Below are 19,979 nucleotides of genomic sequence, written 5' to 3'. Positions count from 1 at the left end.
ATAATGCAAGTTTTTAGTAATTTCCAAGGAACCCCAGTAAACATCTAGCGAAGCATTACTATTTCATATTTACTTCTATCCTGTGCAGTACAAAGATCAGCTTTGCAGTTTTTGGGCAGGCAGCATACACTGGTGTGTGAGCAGGGAACTGGTGTCAAAGGCGAGTTAATGACCACCCCGACTGCCTGTGATTTTGTTTGAATCACAAATGATAACTTCTGATATCTCCCCCCCAGTGAAGAGTTCCTACAGGGATTTCAGCTTTACTGCCCTATGCCTTAGTTCCTTCCATGTGAAGCACAGACAGTAACACCTGCTTCCCAAAGGGGTTCTCAGGTCTTAGGATTTAAGAACTTCTGTTCAGATACAAAGGAGAAAGTGTTGTGAGCTTATAAAAGTCGTTTAACACAGCATGTGCCGAAGCTGGAGGAAACAGAAATGTGCTTTTGGATGTGATTTCTAAATGCAAACTGTGGACACGTGCTGTTATGTCCCTTGTCTTTTGAGGTGGGATTTCAGGAGATGTTTATATTTGCTGCCTGAAGCCCAAGTTCACATCTCTCCTTTATCTGCTTATTAATAACATCAAACTGTATTAAAATTGTGTGTTTCCTGCACTAGTTGACTGCGAAGGCTCTCGGTTTACACTTTGGTCTTTGTTCAGTCTGAACAATATGTATCTGAGCTGAATCAATCCCCTGAAAAAATTCTCCTTAAGACAAGTAAACATGAAGGTTCATTCTAAACATGCCAGCTTGTTAGTTTGAAGGTTCACTCCTAGTCTTCACCAAAATAAATAAAAATTGGGAAGAGCTGCTTGAAATAGATGAATCAGTGTAAGAGGAAAAGGAGTGATCATCTGCAATGAATTAAAATCTTAAGAGCCATATTTCAAAAAGGGTTATTATTGATTAGGAAGAACGCCTCTCCTTTCTTCCTTTCCAGTGACTTTCTGGGATATCCACCTTGAGGAAAGGAGTAGTTCCCAGTTTCCAGGTGCTCTCATCTATTTACCCAGCTGACAAAAACCTCATGTATAGTAAGATCTTATCAACACTGGCACTTTATGAAATACCTTAATTACCTCAATTTCCTACAGCTTCTTTCACTTTTCAGATGATTTAGAGCTGCAAACAAGGCTCCCAGAAGATTGTATAGACTGTGCTCATGACACCACTTAAATAAGAACATGACAGCAAGTCATACTCTTTCTAATAATATCAAATATTTAAAAATATACATTGACTGAGCTTAGACATTTGAAAGGTATTCTTAATTTCTAATGGGTTTGTGCATTAAAGGCGGGAGGACTAATGACAGACTAGGCAGATCAAACAGAGGTTTCTCCTGACACTCCAGCTCTGAAGGACTCAAATGTGGATAAGACTGTTATGTAAGACAGGCTTTTAGATATCACTGAAGTGCTTTACAATTAAGATTGAATATTAATAAAAGACTTAAACTGAAAACCTCCAGCTATTAGAAGGATTAGGACTTTGCAGTGGGCTAGGGGAATACATACAATGTCAAAGCCATTTTCTTGGCTGTGATCAAAGGCAGAAAAGGCTGTGGCAGAAACAGCATCTTGGAGGAAGGGGAACAGAACTTCAGCATCACATAATATTAATTAACAATAATATTATTAACAATGTAATATAACAATAGTAGCAGTAATAATAATAGCAGCAACAACTCATGCAGAGACTGCAATCCATAGCAGCAAAAGAAAAATTCTAGGGGTGCAGCTAGAGGCTCTCAGGCTCAGCAGTGTGCCTTTTACAGCAGGTGTCCCCACACCAGGGAAAAAGCATCTGCTCGTTTACCCCCCTGCGGCTGTCCCGGCTTTCCTGGGAAGAGCGTGTGAGAACAGAACTCACACGGTGCTTTTGTCATTCGGCGGCAATGTCGGCTCCTTCCACCAGAGCACCGGACAAGAGGCATTAGCGCGGATCTTTACAGGGCTCAATGCCACGCAAACCAACTGGGCTTTATTAGATTTATTTTCCGGAGATTGATTTTTTTTCTTCCAAAAACAATCTCTCAAGGAAGTGTCCTAAAGGGTATTTCCTTCGAGTGCCCGGGTCATTTCCCTGTGATGGGATTCCCATGGGAGCAATTGCTCCAATAGTTTCATTGTGTTCTACAGGAGCTTCAGTTTGTCATACGCTGTCATCACGCAAATAGCACTGGCTGCATTTTGAATATACTTCTTACTTACAAGGTCTCCTCCTCTTGGAAAAACCTGGGGACTCACTCCCCTTGGTGAGTCCATTCCCAGACTGTGCCATCTGCTGCAGGGACTGTGCCTGGAGTGTGTTCCCTCCCAAGCCACAGCCCTGGGTACCTGTAACTGTGCAGTTGCCCAGGCTCAGGAACAGGGACGAGGCAAAAGCCCTCACTGGGTTAAGCAGAGACAGCTGGAAACACATCATTAATAAGGAATAACTTTGAAAGCAGTTTGGGTGCAGAGGGATTAAAGAGTGCCATATGGTATCAGGAATAAAAAGATGCCAAGGAGTGTAACTTCAGTAGAAAAGAAGAAGCTACCAAGATGCCCAGAAGAACTGAAAGTCTGGAAATACAGAAGGCAATTGGGAAAATATAAATTGCATGTGTACGTGCTAGAAATCCGTGTTTATCTAAAAACCCTGTATGCCAGTAAAAAGGAAGACAATCAAAAGCTTTATTTTCCCTAATACTCAATTTTGATGCATTTGAAATGTTTAAGAGGTTTCAGTCAATTCTGGCAGTGAAAACTCCTTAGAAATCCGTATGCATTATGAGATATTGCACTTCACATAAAAATAAAATGTAAATATTTATGTTCTTTAGGCAAATACAAAAAAAAAAAGGAAAGTGGACCTGAAGAAATGCATGTGGCTGGCTGATTCTGACCTTTTCAAAGCTTACTAAGGGATGTCTCTCCTGAGATTTTTTAAGAAAATTCAGATTAAGGTCTGTCCTCTTAATAGGGAATTGGTTTTCCCTCAAAATTTTCAAGGCTGATGGAAGGTCAAAGAACCAACCCCTGGCAATCATCCAGTCCAGAATTAAGTTCAAGTCAGATCTAAACACAATGAAAACACAAAATGCACCGTACAAGAGATTCTGAGAGATATAAGCACATTTAGCTCAAAGATCAAACCATGGAGAATCACATGTGCTCTATGACAAGCAGGATGGACCGAGAAAATACTTGGCATATGGAAGAAGATGTGAGAAATGTCCTGGGTCAGCTTTGCACATTTTGCAAGCAGCAGCAGAGCTTGCACGACACAGACAATACCATTGCAGTGCCACCTCCAGTGAACTGTTCATGAGGGAAAGCTCAGTGTTGCAGTGGGAAATGAATACACTGTCAGCTTGAAAGGAAATGAAACATTTATTAAATTGGACAATGGCACACGAGGACCATGCTAGACACAGTCTTGTGTGCAATTAAAAAAATAAAACACAGAGAGCAAGGGATATCCAGGTAAAATGCAGAGATTACACTGATAAGCTTGTCACCATTAAAGGATTATAGAGAGTAGATATATGAGTAAATAGGATCCCGAAAAACAATTAAGGGTAGTGGCTGAGAGCATTGTTTATGGTGCCAAAGGCACAGCAGGCGCTAGACTTGAGCAAATGGCAGCACACTAGGAAGGTTGGTACAACACAGAGTGCTGAGAAAAGCTCGATGCTGTTTTTCCAGCTGAAAGACACCAGCCATCTCTCTGAGACTTTCCAGTGAAGGAAAGGCTTATTGGTCTCAGAGTCACCAACTAAAAGACACAACAAGTGGCAGGAAGAACACAACATGCTGCTTTCTCACTAGAAATAACTTCCAGTCTCCATTAACCTCACCCCAACAATGTGGTGGAAACCACTATTAAAATAATGTATCATTTTTTGGCAAATCCTGTTGATAAAACTGGTGCAGCCATATGCTAATATGTATTTAACATCAGATAATTTGATCTGCAGCAAGTAAATCCAATGGGTATCCAGCTGGATTCACAACTCATGCCTTTGCAGAAGGAACACTGGTGACTTAGGAAAATGTTCAACCAAAATATTAATAAACATTATTAATACCACAGAAGCAATCCAGAACATTAGCTGAAACGAGAGTATTTAAAAACCACACTTTCCAAATATTTGTCTACTTCCCTTCTCTGGTGGCAAAGGACAAGGCTAATTAATCAGCTACATCTGCAGTAAAATCTCCACATTTTCCAGCGGAAAGACAAAATGGAAATTTAAGAACTCTTTTTTTGCTCACAATTAGTTCAACTTCTTATTGATCCTTTGCAAACTGTCAATTAGATTTATTTATTTTTTATAGTCTAAAGATATGTAAAAGGAGAGTTGCCTGTACCACTGCTGTAACAATTAGCTGAAGCTTTCAGGTCAGTGGTATCTATTGGTTCATAAATTAGTGTCCTCTGCTACCAAACAAACTTTGCATCATTTTATTAATGAAGTTCCAAAGTTCATTAACACTTCAATTTACTGTCCCTGGCTTGAAACCTTGAAGTTTATTGATGAAGTTAAAATAAAAATACAATTACATGCAAGAACATATTAACTAGATAAATAATTCCTGAAATGCTATTACCATATTTACAACTAAAACTTCAATGTATACTTTATGCATGATTTTGAGTATTTATAATGCAAGTTAATAGTCCCTGATGCAACATATTAGAAAACCACACTAACAAAACAGGGTTTCTCCACTCTAGACAAAATAAAAAATGAGAATTAGAATACTTATACCGAAAAAAACCTGAAGTTAGAGGAACTGGGGTTGTGAAGTAACATGAAGAGATACATTAAATGAAACAGACAAGTTACACCCTGTAGTCCCCAGATCCACCAGCTTCACAAACATGACACAAGACACATTTATGATGACCAATAGCTCTAAACAAATATTCACAGGAGGCTGTGGACATGGGAGGTTGTCTTCGAAGACAGGCATATGCTGAAGAGGAACACAGAACACATTTCCAAGTTCAGGAACAAGATTTTTGCCTTGCCTGACAAAGTGACAGCTTGGGAGCTGTTATAATAAATTGAAATAACTTAATCTAGATATGGTATCACCAAGTGGGCTTAGCACACCCTAACAACAGTAGTCTCATATGTTGAGAGACATCATCAACTTTATTCTACACTCTAAATCCTTCAGATAATGAGGATCTTTAGCATTTATTAGTTATAAGTCCTTATTAGAGCTGTGTATCATAGAATAATTGCTTTGTTAATTTGGATGATGATGCTGATCTGGCTTGGATAGAAGGGTGAGATATTGAGCATTTTTATAGTGTTTAGCCTCCCAGACACAAGAACTCTGTGGAAGAAGCCCAGCAGAGAGACATGGTGGTTGAGCAGCTGAAATTCTGAGTGATTGCTGAGTGTTATGCAAGAAGACTCCCCGCACAGTTCCCTACAGTGATTTCTGCTGGCGGGAGAGGCTGGAAATTGTAATAAAAAGCAACACTTGTCCATTACAATGGCAGTAGGGTGAATTGTATGCATGTTCAAACAAGATGTCAATGCTAAACACTGATTACCCAGACAATGCTTCAGTCACCAACCCCATCTCTCAGCCTGTGGTGGTGTCTCACTCCCAGCAAGAGCAGGGGAGTATCAAAGTTTTCCCACAGTTATTCCCCCCAGTCTAGTGCTATTCCTGGAAGCACAGTATGGTCATATTATTTGAATCCCCACTTGCATCAGAAACACTGATCTGGAACGTTGCATCCTGTAGCCCTTGGAACAGCAAATGTTTTACAGGCCCTCCTGTGACCCAGGAGCCAGGAGGACAGCATGGGGGGAATCATCAGCAAGAAAGCCCTAAATGAAGAAATGAAATAGGTCTCCCTTGGAGAGGAGGCTTACTGGAGTGTAACGAAAACAAGCCCCATCCCTCCTCCCCTGTGCACACATACACACACCCTGGAGGCTTTTGCAAAGCCACAGGAACGGAAATAATTTTGTTTGAATCCATCAAGCATTAAAATCCGTTCGCTGAGGGATTGAAGTGAAAAATGAGCCGGAGACAGGAATTAGAAGCTCACCGCCTGGGCTGTCAAAAGGGATTTTCCCCAGATAGAAAACAAGCAATTGGAAATGCAGGGAAGTAAATCCTTTCAGTCTCTGACATGTATGCACTCTCTTGGTTTCCCCTCCCAACCCTCTTGGTTCTGGGTTCACAAAGTCAAACCTGGACAAATCTCCTTGTGTGCTCTCTGGCCATATTGCCCATTCTTGGGATCCCCTTCCAGGGGTCTGCTCAGGAATGTTGCAAGCCTCAGGCAAAGGGGAGGTGGTGAGACATCCAGGGCAGCCAGCTGCACTTCCATACACTGTACTCATGGTGCCTGAGGTGCCAAGGGATAAACCAACAGCTCTAAGAACCATTTTATCTACTGTTTAAAATTTGCTGAAGAAAGAGACAAGGAGCAAAGTTGACATTCAAGTTATAATCGCTTATAAGTTACAAGCACATTTTAGTTTACCACTCAAAAAACCCCCCAAACACTACACCTCATGTCCCTGAAATATGGTCTCTTTCTCTCAAGACCAACACAAATATCTCTGCACCAGCTACATTTTATTGATGTTTCAGAGGTTTATTTGCAACCATAAAAGCCAGATGTCTATTTTTCCCAAATCAAAACAGAGATTCAGGAAAATGATGTGGCAGATAGGAAGAGTTTGGGCTACTGTGTAGAGGCAACCTCAGATTATGAGGTATGTGCCACATTCACATATCTCTGCAGTCTTAGAGCTGGACTTGAAGAAATAAATTCTCATTGAAGCACTGGTTTATGCAGGGTAGACCTCCCCTTTAGCTGGTTGCCAAAACTGAAGTCAAGAGTTATTTATAGTACAGCTTCTGTATGAAGACAATAAACACAGTGCACTGTAAATAGGCCAGTATAGCTCTGGGTCCACAGCACAGGGATGGAGGACAGCCAAAAGAGAGACCCCCAAAGAAACCTACAGATCTACTAAATGGCCTTAACACTGAGTCTTTGCACTCATCAAACCGTGCACCAGCCACACACTGCTGAGCCAGTTGTCTACTGAATGAAGAAGGGAGAGGAAGAAAGAAGTAATGAGAAGAAAAAGAGAAGATGAAGGGATAGATATGCAGCATTTAAGCTATGGGAAGAAGGAACAGAGTGACAGGAGCCAAGGAGCCATCTGACCACAGCCCAGCTCCAGACACACAAATTGGTTTAAGAATAGGACAGAGGCAGAACAAGAACAAGGTAAACATTCATGCCATAGGATCCCTGGTGCCTCGTGGCTCTGAATTCAAAAGCCAGTTAAGAGAACAAACTTGAAGAAGTTTAATATAACAGAAAATTCAACTTTTATGTGTGCTAACATGCTTCAAGATAAAGTCTACAGTTACCTAGATACAATGACGTGTGTTTGTAGTAAATATTTTCTTTAACACATGCTGTCCTCTACTGTTGTGTAAAACACTTTCCTATTGTACTGTGACTCTCTCTGGTAATAGTCCTACCACTTAGGTGGTGTTTCATTGCTGTAGATCACACTGTGCTTAACCCAGGGGGTATCATTATCTCTGTTTCACATGTGGAGTCATGGAAGCACCTAAAGATGAAATGAATCCAGGGCAAGATCAGAAAACTAACTACAGTTTTACAGTGACAGCTTGTATAGAAGAGAAACCTCAGGAGGTTTAAATGGGATTTGCTGGCAGCATAAAGACTGTTTGAAAACACCCAGGGAAAGAGCTCAGGATAAACAAAGAAAAGATAAAGGTGATAATGCCATGGCCAGGGGTCAGAAAGAATCAGCAAGTGTCAGCATAGCATCTACACTAGAAAGAGTTTGTGTTTTGTTCACACTCATGATATTCACAGTTGTCTCCCTGCTCTTTGAGGAGCTGATGAGTTATCAGCAGAATCTTACACCAGGACCAGGGCACCCTTACAGCTGGACAAAAGACTTGGAAAAGATGCTGGCTGAAGTCAGCTGGTGGCTGTGTGGCTCTAGGAACAATACTGAGGTGGGAGCTGATCTGTATCTGGGAAGTCTTATGTTCCATCCCCATTCCCGTCCCCCTCCTGCTGAAGATGCTGCTGCACTGAACCTGAAAGGTCTGGTTATAAATAGCTTCTCCCTGCAGCTCCTCAATGAGCCACTGAGGCAGAATGAGTCATCTCTGCCAGCTCCGTGGCCCCCCCAAAATGCCTGCGTCAGGTTGGGAGCGTGGCTGCCAAACAGTGGCACACACTGTTCCCTCTCAAAGGGCAGTGGCCTTGGGGGACAGGGACACTAAACAATCCAGCTCTGCCCATTACTCATAAGCACCCAAAAGTCACATCACTTTGTGAACAATGTAAAATCTGTCAAGAAGGCTTAGAAATCTACACTGGCACTTCAACCCTTTGTCCACACTGTCATGCTCACCACCCTGGTGTTCAGCTGGAGCTTCTAACCCAGTACCTGGTTTGTCATGGAAATGATTGAGCAGATGGGGACTGAACCTCTCACTCAGCTTACAAAGAACTTCTCCTCACCAAGATGTGGTGACGCTGTTCAGCGAATGGGCACAGCAACAAGCAGGTGAGCTGCCAAACCCTCACCTCTGGGCCAGGTGTGCTACCAGGCACATCTCTGTATTTCCTATGATGAAATAACATGAGGATTTTAACAAGAAAATCAGATTTGCTTGTTTCATTGTGAGAGAAGTTCACCTAGCTGATAGACAGCTGTATCTCTTCTAGTGCTGTTGCAGGAAAGCAATTCCTTGGTTCCTTGGTGTGATTTCCTGAACTTGCATAGGACACCAGGTAAGAAGAGTAAAGAAATTCTAGCAATTATTTGTTCATATTGACTTTATTCTGAGGCAAATGGAACTCTCCTGAGACATGTCCTTTCTCAAACCCAAGACAATAAAGATAGACATTTAATGAATTTTAGGATAAACACCACTGTAAGTAAGTAAAGCACAAGTTCTAGCCAAGAAAATCATACCAATTTGCTGTGATTATCAGAGACTGAAGGGGTTGGGTGTGAGTACTTATGGTGGGGGAAATAATTTAAACCAATACTGGGTTAAAAGGAAGGAAAAGAATATCAGGTAGGGAAGAAAATACGAAGTCAAGATCAAAGGAGAACACAAGCAGGGTCTGGAAGCCAGTTATTACTGTTCTTAAACTAAATAAAACACACAGAACAAAGCAGAAAGCAAGATTTGGAGACAGGACATGAGGAAATCTCCTGGTGCTACATTTCCTTCACGTGGAAAGTTCAAGATAATGTGATCCAAGTGATTCTGGTATGTTTTCTATAAACTAAGTTTAATGGCTGTGTCCTGTGGCTCACTCGAGCATTGTGTGAGAATTCAAGCTCTGGACAACAGGACAGGCAATCAAGACTATCACACATTTCAGGTGAAGTCAAACCTTTGCAAGCAGAATCTTGAAAAACAAAACTCACAGATAGCTGTTATTTGAACCAAAGACCAGCAAGGTTGATGGTGCTGATCCACACAAACAGAATACACAGAGCAATATATTTCAGTTCCCTCCGTTAGCCAGCCAAGGCAAATATTAGGCAAATATTCCCCAGCTCTGTGGCTACTGTGGTGCTGCCAGTGGTGCCCAGCACTGCCCCCTGTGACGGCAGGGGGGGTGTTTGCTCTCAGGTCGTGATGCAAACGATGACAAAGCTTGGCAGACTTTCTGCTACTTGAGGTGATACACTGTTGTCTCCAGGGAGGCAGAAGATGATGCAGCTTTACATGAGCTGCTTCTTCATTTTCCCTCCAGTTTTTAATTCATCATCAAACCAATAAGGTACATTGTGTTAAAAGTTAATGACTTTGTTCTGATAGAGTTTTAAAACAGACTTACTTCAGAATTTTGTAAGTTCATCATGTGCAACCTCATCTTTTCTATATTCATGTCTGGGAATATTTTATCTTCGGTGACTTTTTTCTAAACAGAAGGGACCTACTCCATAGAAGAGCCTAAACCTTGAAAAGACCTCTGTCATGCTTTCTACCACCTTCTCAGCACTTAGAAAGTTATTTATTTGCACTCATAAGAGGACAATTCTCCTTTCTGCTACCACCTGATGAAATACAATTTCTTGCTTTAAATATTTGTAAAGGCCAACAAAGATCCCAAAATAGCCTTTCAGAAATGAAAAAAAAAAAATCCTGATAAAACAATTCCACCAACAGGTGTCCAAATTGTCCCAAGACTGTAAGCAATCCTCTGGTGCCACACACAGCAAACTTGGAAATTAAAGATACTGAAACCAGTGGGAATGCAACAGCTACTGCTAAGAAAGGATGAGAATTTTCACAGAGCAGCTGAAGCAATATAGCTGCTACTACCTGGAAAGGGCTGCCATTTACAACCATCAAACAAGAAATGAGAGGGAAAGCATCCCCAAAAGTAGTTCCTTCTGTTGAAATGGTGTTTGCAGGATCCTATCTACATCCTTTCTCACCTGAGACCAGATATCTCTCCAACATCCAGGTTTGTTTCATCCTCATCGATGTCCTTCTTTGGCTGCTCTGAACATGGGGAATTCCAGCTCCTAAAGACAAAAGTGAAGGAGCAATTAGCCCAAATACATTGATGGGTTCTGTCTTTTAGACTAGGATTATTCAAAGTATTATGCACATTCCTTAGAAAAGCAGGCCTTTTTAAGGCCCAGGAGGCTTTCTGCCAAACTCCCCAGAAATTTATACAGACCTTCCTTAAATATCCCAAGGGAGGATGTTTTATGTTATCTCTCAGCTTGTGTAGCTTCCAACAAGGAGCAGGGCATACAAAGCGAACAGAGATAATCAGGTGTTTTTCATAAGCCACATCCCCTTGCAATACACAAAAATTCAGCTGGTCAAGTTCCAAATTGAGCCCTGTGCTTGAAAACTGACCAAGGAAGAATTTAAACTGAAAACTTCAAGGAACAGAGGAAGCAGTTAAAAAAACCCCAAATTAGCTCGAATCAGGTTCAGGTAAGAATAATGCAGGACTCCTAATTCGACCCTAATTTCGTTCCTTCATTCTTTAACCATCATATTTTTAATCCTTTCTGATCCACTGGATCAACTTTGTTTTCCCCTCTGCCTATTCTTCTGCATTAAGCACAGATGCAGTAATTATGCAGCGAGATTTTTCTTAAATCAAAAAATGGGATGATTAAATTGTGTGTATGAAGAGAAGAAAAATTATCCCAATGGAACTAAAAAAGTTAAGCACAGGTAAAAGCTGCCGATGCCCAATGGCACATCCAGTCCCTTGGCCATGCTGTTGGTCAAGGCTGGGGTGCTCTGTCATCCATCTCAGCTCCAGCAGGATTTCAGATAGTGACAGGGACACAAGCATTTATATCTGCTGTCATTGTTGCTTGGCAGGGAAAATATATCCCTCTTAGGCTGTCCAGACATTTCAGTTTCTCTTAGGACCCAGTTTGAAAAAAACAAAAAATGAAAGAAACTGATTATTCCACTGTGGATAGGAATATGGAGGAGGTCACCATATGCGTAGGATAAATATCCTCCTGTTGCAAATTTGTATCAGTCAGTCACCATCATCTGCTCTGTGGGATAAAAATGTCTCAGATATTCTGCACTCAAACATCAGAATTGCCCATCTCATTTACGGTGCTTACTGCTGTTCAGCAGGATCAGCCATGAAGATTAAGGTGATTTTTTTGCTCAGCCAATTGCCCTTTCCTTTCTTTTCTTTTCTTTTTTTTTTTTTTTTCATTGAACCTTCACCTCTCCCTTTCCCCAATGTCTCTGAAGAGACAAGGACAAAGTCAGGAGATTTGCAAAGGAACTGATTGTGCTCATACAGAAAATTAGATCATTCTGCAGAACTTTCAGCAGATCCTCTCCAATACTGCTCTTATACCTGTCTTTCATTGATTTTGCTATACAGTATCAAAAGGACACTGTAGACTCACATCTGAATGTAGTGCCAGTGCACTGAACAAAAAGTCACTCTGTCCCAAGGGAGAGGAAAAGGAATGGGCAAAGAGGAGCAAAGAGAGAAAGGGAGAGCAGCACAGGGAAGAAAAGAAAGGCCAAGCAATAGTTGGAAAGAACAAATCCTTTCTTTTTGCTCTGTGCACCTTCTCTTGTTTCTTTCCCACACTCAAGTCCCCCCTGTCCCCTTTCCTGGCTCCTGGGATAATGTGGTCTGCAGTCTGATGGCTTTAAACTGAAACCCAGTCCAAACCTGACTTTTCAGTTTCTAGAGCTCTGGAAGGGCACAGGCAGGAGGGAAGAGCATCCCTGAGGAAGCAAGGCTCCTCCGGCAGAGCTGCTGCAGCAGCAAAGCTATTAATAAATGTTTGCAATCTTTTAATCGCTCTTCTAAATTGCCATCGTGTTCCTGCAAACCCCATAGTGTGTCAGTGCAGCTGCCTCCTCCCGCCTGCCTCCCCGTGTTCGTGCATGTGAGTGAGGGGGAACATCAGGAACATGCTCAGATCCGAGGGCTGCTGCAGCCTTAGAGGGAAATGATTTTGACAAGTGACTTTTTAAATCTTCCTTATTCCAGAGGAAGCGGCCCTGTTACTTGCATTTATAAACCATATTTTCACCTGGTTCGCCTTCTCCAGCAAACCCCGCCTGCTCGATCAAGACACTAAACTTTTTGTCATTAAAATATCACATCTGATCTGTCATGGCTTGGGACCTGCCACCTGAGAGGCCACGTCTCTTGTGATGTGATAGCACTGCAGGCACAGTCACCTAGCAGTCACTCTGGCTTAGACAAAGACATTCCCAGCCACAGAATGTTTCTGTCCACTTTATGAGACCCACTATGGAGCTGACAGTCACCAGGGGTACAACACAAACATATATTGCTTTTCAGGCGTTTCTAAAGGGTCAAGTAGTCAGGATATAAGTGGACTGGAAAGCTGTGATCCTATTTAAGGCAAGAGATAACATTTCAGGATGAAAAGGATTAATACTTTCAAATAAATTGTCTATTTGCCTCTTTCTGTTTCTAAAGTGTATCCATTATTGTCCAAACTAGGATATTACAGACAAAGCCACCTTCTAACGTCATGGTGGAGATCAGCTTAATCCTTTCTCTGTTCCCTCCCCCAGCTCAAACTCTCATCTTCATCCTAATTATAATAGCATTTGAAATTATCATGGTTTAAAAAAAGATGCCAGCTTATATAATATTCTTATTGCTTATTAATGATTTCAGAAGGGAGAGCAAGTTGCCTTGCATTCTGGGAATTATGCAAACCAAGGCTGAGCCATACCTTGTTGGACTCCACCAGTTTCTTATTTGGAAGCCTGATGCGTGAGGATCACCGTGTAATAACAGATGTTAAGGCTTTTAGTGAATGACAGGCCTGCTGCACACAGCAGAACAAGAAGACATGACAGGCGTCACATTTCACAGTGATTAGCCTGGGGCACTTTTGAGAGGCAGAAGACTCGAGGCGCAGTGACTTTAGCGGCCCAGCGAGTGTGATAATCCCCCAGACGGCACAGCCTGAGGAGTTTGATTGCTGTTCAGGGTGGGAGCTTATGAACAACGATACAGAAAACAGCAGGCTGGATATCAGGGGCACGGTTACACGGCACTGACAGCCACAAAGACAGTCTGCTGGGATAGGAAGTTATTAAGTCCATTACTTAATCTAAAGTTGCTTATACCCTGTCCTCAAGACATCACCTCCTCCATGCAGCTGTAACGTGTGAGAGGCACTGAAGAACTGAACTGGAGATTTAGTACATGTCCTTCAGTTCCCTGTGCTTGTCACTGTGGTGAACATGGGGTGGAGTAGGAGGGAACGTGAATGGGAGCAGGAGCTCTGTATCCATGTTATAAACTGCTGCAGTTTTATTAAAAAACGAGCTTCAATGTGAGATGATATCATCTGTCTCTGATACTAAGAGACTATTAAAAGACAAATGAAGTTGCTTGCCCCCACACTTACAGAGAAATACCTGCACCCCGCAAGTCCCCAAAATAAAAGAGCTCAGTATGTATAATTTAAGTTAATTAATTAAATAAAATTATTTTTAAATTATTTTGTTAATGTCTGTGATCTGAGTCACAGATGCTGATTTTACAATACTGGGTAACATTATAATAATAGAGAAATAACAGAGAGTACATATGCTTTCTCAAGCAATAAGTTTATCCATGTAGCAACATACATTAAAATATTGAGAGCTGAAGTTGAATTTATGTTTTAGAGGAATCTAATAAATACTCAAAATCATCACTTCTTGCTTTTAAAAATCCCACATCTAACAAAAAATAACTTCACCATTATTGATTGAATAGCTGTCCCTCTGTGTGCCACAAACAAAGCTGAGGGAGTTGCAGTTTGGCCAAGCAGTTGGGGTGGGGACAGGGAAGGAGAAGAGGTGGAACAAGTTAAAGGAACCAATCCATCTCCTGAAGACAAACTCTCACACATAGAAAATTTCCCATGCCAGTACATTTAGAGATAAATGGGGATGCCATGCAGACAGTGCTGCACATTAAGGAACGATGTTGGGAGTGTAGTGTCCCCTGCCAGCCCTGTCATTCCATCAGCGGTGCCCCACCCTGGCCTTTACCCTGGCAATGGTGTCCCTCAGGCTCCTACAGGATAAAAATCTTGCTACCTCTACACATCCTACACATAGAAAAAACCTGCACACTTAACTGGCTCCAGCTTAGTTTCTTGACCTGCAAGCAGGTTCTGGTTTTATGCCACGCACAGTCCACACCACCAATCCCTGATGTGTCTCACATTCTGTCCTTACACCACGTCCCTTGCTGGCTAGAAAAGTGGTACTTGGCTTGGCACAGACACATGGGCAGCCCGGGGTGCTGACATACAACAAGCATATGCTGAAATGTGGGGAAAAGTGAGCTCCCTCAGGAAAGATGGAAAATGAAACCAGATGCCACCAATACTGAGAGAGAGAAGAAACCAGATCTGATCCTTTAGATGACTAGATGGGAGCTGCTCATGTTCAGAGACAGTAGGACCAAATTCAGCTCTAATTAAGTCACTAATGTTACAGCAGGATAAACATGATCTTCAGAGGTATGAAACAGGAACAGAGAAGGTCACACAGCCACAACTCCTTGAGTTCCAGAATGAGTGCTATGGAATTTTACTGAGGGGGCCCGAGGGATGTGCCCTGGGTCAACTGCCCCCAAATCATCTCACTGTGGCAGATGCCATCAAGCACTGCAAAAAGGTTGTTATGTGCATCACCGGGAGCTTTAGCTTGGGACCAACCAGCAGCAGGCAAAAGGCATCTCAAGTGCAGCTCAAACCCCTGTGCCCTCAGGGCGACTGGTGACAACAGCCTTGCAAATCCAGCAAGATATTTTTTGGTTTCCTTCTGTCTTCGTGGTGCATATAGTTTAAAAAAATGATAAATATTTACTTTCTTTGACTCAGGTGCAAGTATATCTTTCGAAAAACAAAATTGAACAAAATAAAAGTAAAAAGCCCCAGCAAGCTTCCCAAAATAGGTCAGATGCTTCCAGTGCTTTTTGCCTTCTCTCATCTGTAACAACCATCGCCTCTGGAAATCTGTTTGCATTTACTGGTCTTTGTGAGCATCCTCAGTCAGCACAAGAGAAACAGAGGCGCTCTTGATTCTCCCCCTTCAAATCTGCTCGCACACAGTGCACCTTACTCTGCTTTCACGGGCCTTTCCCTTGCTGTGCCGGGCTGTGGGACGCTGCAGCTAACATTGGATCTAGGCAAGAACAGACGGGTGGGGAGGTCTCTGTCAGAGCGGGTCAGGCAGAGTTGAGCCCCGTGTGCCCCAGCGAGGCAGTGACTGACACGCTGCCTGCACCAAGCTGACACCGGTACAAGCCGAGACCCTGCAGCTGCCAGGGGGAGCCCCGGCCGTGCCCCACCGAGCAGCTCCAGCACAGCCCCCCTTCTCCCCTGCACGCACTGCCGCTGCCCAGCCGGGGCCAGGCAGAGGCACGGGTTATATAAGGCTGCTCCAGGATGCCTGTCCACTCGGCTCAGCACTGAGTGATGGATGCACTGGAAAATGTTTTTCATTGCCTCCCTCATTAGGGAGACAAGTGCTCTGCAGAAGGCTCTGGTTCTGTGCTGCTCCAGGCTGCTGGAGTTAAACCCAAAGCCGCGTAGAGAAAGGATTATTCAGTGTGCGGCAACACAAGCAGACACATCTTACTGCAAAATAGGGCCTTGGCTTAATCTGCTCATGGGAATTCGGGGGAAAGGAAAAGCAGAGAGCAAAGATCTCCAAGACAAGCAACACTAGACACATCATTTCTGTTTCAGAGTGACCTCCACACCAAGTCATATGTGGAGAAGGTCACGCAGGTAGGATGTGTTTATGCTGCAAGGGTTTATATTATCTCAGTTATTCCATTATTTGAGTGCATAATAACTCAATAATTTATTTGTAGCACTCCTTGAAGCAGATAATGTTATTATCCTCATTTTGCCAATGTTACCCTCAGGCCTGGAGAGATTAAGGGTCAGGCTTTTATGCATGGGAAGGTGCCCAATTCATACTGATATCAAAGGAAGCTATGAACCTACATATTTTGACAACAGAAATCAGTGGGGCAGTTAGGAATTCCAGGTCTCAGGCAAACCTATCCACTAATCTTATGTAATTGAAAGTGCTCTGCTCTTGTAAAAATTCTAATTTATTTTTCTTTTTCACCTAAATTCAAATACCTCAACACAGTCTCCATTGCTGTCTGTGCTAACCCACAGGAGACGTACTGGTTACTTCTTCTTTTAATAAGCTTCTTCCCCAGATAGGCAAACTCAAGGGTTTGCTTTGTTGTTTTTGTTGTTATTGTTGTTTGTTGGTTTCTAATACTTTCCCTTTGGTTTTACTGTGCTTATTCCGCAGGTTTCTGGAAATTTACTGAGAAAAAGTCTCACAGCATCCTCAGCGACAACAAGCCTCACAAACTGTTCCTCCTGTTTGAGTGCCATTCAGCACAGAACAAAACACCCAGTCCTGCCTCTGTAGCTGCTCTGAGATCTGCTATCTCTGAAAATACTGGTTTCAGGTGTGGGCTGGAAAGTGAGTAAGACTTGCTGAGGCCGCTCTTAAGTTTATGGCAGCCTTTGCCATAACATTATGGAATGTTGTAGGATTCCCTACAGGTAGCAAGAAGTTAAAATCTCCCTAATGCTACTGGATTCTTTGTAAAGAAGCAATTTTTCAATTATACGTAATTAATAGTAATTACTCTTTATCTTCAGAGACCAGAACAAAGAATAATTAATCCATCTTAACATCCCTGTTAAGGAGCTATTAAATATGGGAGTTTTATACAGCAGACTACTTAGTAACTTATGTGGCCCGCAGTTCAGTCTGTGTTCCCTAATGCAGAAAGGAAAGAGAAAAGAATCCTGAACTATCTGAACTAATATTCTAGTTCTTGCCTCAATTTAATTAACTAGTTTGGAAACAGCTGTTTCCCTCTTGCAGCAGCATTTCCTTCTGCAAATGAAGTGTGCTGCCTACAGATCTCTCATTTAGAGAAGCAGTTTTACTACATCTTATAAATAATAACATTCAAGTGGACAGTTTACTAATTTTAACATATATCTGTGAGTAAAGTATTTGCAATTATTCCTGTTGTAGAGCTGGTGAAAACGAAGCTCACAATTTTAGGGCCAGCATCTCACTTGGCACATCACCTTTTTTGTTCTGCTCTTCTCTCACGCTGGTTTTTGCTGCACAGGAGACTCCTGATCCTGTGTTCAGGCCAGACAGCATGTGCCAAACTCACAGACACTCGTGCCCTTTATCAGATCTTAAAATTTGGCTTCAATCTTCCAAAGTGGCTTCCAATTTCCGATATCTTAATGGAAGCTCACCTTACAACTCATGGGATGTCTCTCAGAGCACACAGTCCCTATTAATCTGAACTGCAATGTCCTGTTCTTGACTATTAAAAAAAAGAGAAAGAAATGTGAATTTACTATTTTTATCCTAAACAAGTAGTCCAAGACCACACTGCAAGCACTGAAAGAGGCAGAAGCAGAATTTGCTTCAAACACACAGCTTTGCAAGACAATTACTCCACGTGGCAGGATGACAGCAAAGATGAGGGCAGTGCTGCAGGCAGCACGTGTGGCAGCTCATGTGGCAGCTCTGACAGACCAGCAGCCTCTGACCCATGACAGCTTGGGTGTCCAGAAAGCTCTGACTAGTTAAGGTGATAAAAAAGGATAGCTTTTATTCCTACATGTATTGATCCAAGGGAACCTGAGCTCAAAAGGGAGGAGTAGAGAGATATGGAAAATGGGGACCAAAGGGAGAAGGAGAATGTCCCAAATGTTAAATGAAAGCATCTGCATGAAAGGCTCCAGGCCAGCAGGCTCACAGAATGCACTCTTCTGTCTCAGTGACCTTGTGAAGATAAACTGAACAAAAAGCTTCGGGCAACATCAGACAGGATTTAAGAAGCAGTTTTAATTTTAGCCAGATTGTTTTGTATTTTCGGCTGTGGGGTTATCTGGGGATGCAATGTGCATCCAGTGGAACAAAATGTGGTTGTCACCCTCAACTCTAATACTGCACCTGATGGCAAATTCAGTTCTGTGTTTCCAGGGGGAAGCAAAAATCATGGTGTTGGCCATACAGTGGTATCACAAGGATGGAGCATCAATGCATCCTAATTTTACTGCAGAATGTAATTACTTGGCTACTTTATGCACGAGCAACATGCATGATCTATACTCCAACATAGGATGTGCTAATACACGGGTTTTCTCTGCTCACATAATGTCCTTGCTCTGCATCTCCAGACTGACAGTTATTTTCTATGAAGAAACTGTTTAATCCACCTGTACCTCAGTTTCCTCATCTACAAAATGGAAACGTCCAAAAAGAGTGCAAGGATTCACTAATATATGTTTTTTACAGTGGACACATTTGCTGATAGTTTTAATTGTAGTAAATACATACAAACTCTAAGAGCTGGCAGCACACAATAAGATATATGCATTATGTCTATTACAGATTATTAGCACAATTAACTCCATACAATACAAATGCAATCTAACCCACAATCTGGGGATTATGAACGGCATGTAAATCCAAAATGAAGGTTTAGATCTTCAAGTCTGCAGTAAAATGTCAAAACATGAACTAAACCCAAGAAATCTGAGTCAACCCAGACTGATTGGGAATAGCCCCTCCACAGGCACACTACCACACATAACAAACAGGAGCTGGGAAAACGACACCTCAGTATTTGTCTTGCACCTCCCCAGCATCACCACTTTATTGGACAATCATTGGTGAACACTTATTCTGATAGGGAATCTTATATCCAGAGTTCTCAACCTGCTTTACAAATTGTCTCTAACGTCTATAGACAGTGCACATTATTTCCCCCTGTCCTCACATGCTCTGTTCTCCATAATCTCTATTTGATAAGCTATCCTGAGTCTCATTGTCTCTCCAAGTCTGCAGGAGAGACATCTATCCTCTCACTTGGCAGGTCTCTTGACCCACACTTCTATTTTAAAAGCATTTTCTGATTTTTCTCTCTCGGATCTTTTCTCAGGTGACAGTTCTTTCCCACCTTGACTGTGTAACTCACCATCCCTTACAACAGTTCCTTGTATCCCTGACACTGGATCAATACAGCAGAGCTGGCAGAGGATGAGAGTGAGGAGGTGGGAAAAAAAAAAAAGTGAAGATGTTGCAATCTTTTTAGTCCTGTGCTGTCAGCTCAGCACACCACGATGTCTGATCGGACTCACACACCTTGTACTGACACAGGCAGTGACTGCACAGGGAGCTGTGGTGGCTCAGATCTGCTCTGTGCATCCCCCAAACCAACAACAGGGAACTAAAGGCAATATCCTACGTGAAATGAGGCGGGACAAGGCTATCTTACAACACTGCTCTCTGCACCGTGTCTCTCCTAATCAGCCTTCTGGACCGAAAACAGAGGTCTGTGCTATGCACA

This window comes from Manacus candei, unplaced genomic scaffold (genome assembly GCF_025592945.1).
Source record: "Manacus candei isolate 608988 ecotype Guabito, Panama unplaced genomic scaffold, ASM2559294v1 h1tg000064l, whole genome shotgun sequence".
Taxonomy (NCBI): Eukaryota; Metazoa; Chordata; class Aves; order Passeriformes; family Pipridae; genus Manacus; species Manacus candei.
The sequence above is the reverse complement of the archived record's forward strand: the minus strand, read 5'-3'. Positions refer to the sequence as shown.